This window comes from Magnolia sinica, chromosome 5 (assembly GCF_029962835.1).
Source record: "Magnolia sinica isolate HGM2019 chromosome 5, MsV1, whole genome shotgun sequence".
Lineage (NCBI taxonomy): Eukaryota > Viridiplantae > Streptophyta > Magnoliopsida > Magnoliales > Magnoliaceae > Magnolia > Magnolia sinica.
Window position 1 is genome coordinate 71,222,494 of NC_080577.1, and position 1,103 is coordinate 71,223,596.

The 1,103-nt window shown below is 38.1% G+C and overlaps 1 non-coding gene across 1 annotated transcript; it reads right to left on the reverse strand.

The window, feature by feature from the left end:
- Nucleotides 1-747: 747 nt before the first annotated feature.
- On the reverse strand, nucleotides 748-854 carry LOC131247661 (small nucleolar RNA R71). Its single transcript, XR_009171936.1, has one exon. It is a non-coding gene; the product is annotated as a small nucleolar RNA R71 (small nucleolar RNA).
- Nucleotides 855-1,103: the final 249 nt, after the last annotated feature.

The following is a 1,103-nucleotide window of genomic DNA, read 5'->3' on the forward strand; positions in this document are numbered from 1 at the left end:
ATTTCAATTTTTGGAAACTGACTTGTTTTGTTTTTTTTTTTTTTTTGCAAGATTTTAATTAGGAACTTCTAATTTGGTAACTTCTTCCCAATTCCCTCTCTCTTTCTATTTCTTAAATTCCTTTATTTCCTTTAGGTTTAAGTTAGAATTTGAAATTAAGGGCTGAGAATGTTTCACGCCCAAGTGGGCCTGTAATAACACTTGATGTCTTTTGAGTGAAGGAGGATTGGTTGAGGGGTTATCTATCCATCACACGATTAAACACCACTCAAGATCCTCAGAGTTAATTGAGGTTATGGCTTCAAATCAACTGGTCAATCAACTGGGAAGACAACCTCAACCTAGGGTTGAGGAAGTCCAGGATGAGAATGAGGTGCATCAAACACCCTTGCCTCATACTTTGTGAGAGTATTTACAATCGGCGGGGGTGAGCAAGCCCTCATGCATGGTTTTTCCAGAAAATACGAGACACATGGATATCAAGTCAAGGGTGACCAACTCCTTCCAAAATTTCATGGACTTGAATCTAAAAGTCCATATTTGCACTTGAAAGAATTTGATGAGATCATAACCACTTTATATTTTCAAAACGTGTCTGAGGACACGGTCAAACTGAAACTCTTTCCCTTTTCTTTGAAAGAGAAAGCTAAGATGTGGTTGCATTCACTATGTCCCAGATTTATTGGTACATGGAATGACATGATAAGGGAGTTCATAAAGAAATTTTTTCCACATCATAAAATGAACACCCTTAGAAAGTCAATCATGAACATTTCTTAAAAGGAGGATGAAACATTCTTCCAATGTTGGGAGAGATTTAAGGATCTTGTCAGTTCATGCCCACAACATGGTTTTGAAGCATGGCGCGTTACACACTTTTTATATGATGGTTTGACATATTCCATGCGGTAATTGGTTAAGACAATGTGCAATGGGGAATTCATGAATAAAAATGTCGATGATGTGTGGGACTACTTGGTTAGACTTGCTGAAAACGGACAATCATGGGACACTTACCCAAAATCCAACACCACTTCTAAGCCCACTCAATCAAAGGAGAGGGGCGGATTATACCTTCTGAAAGAAGATGATGATATCAATGC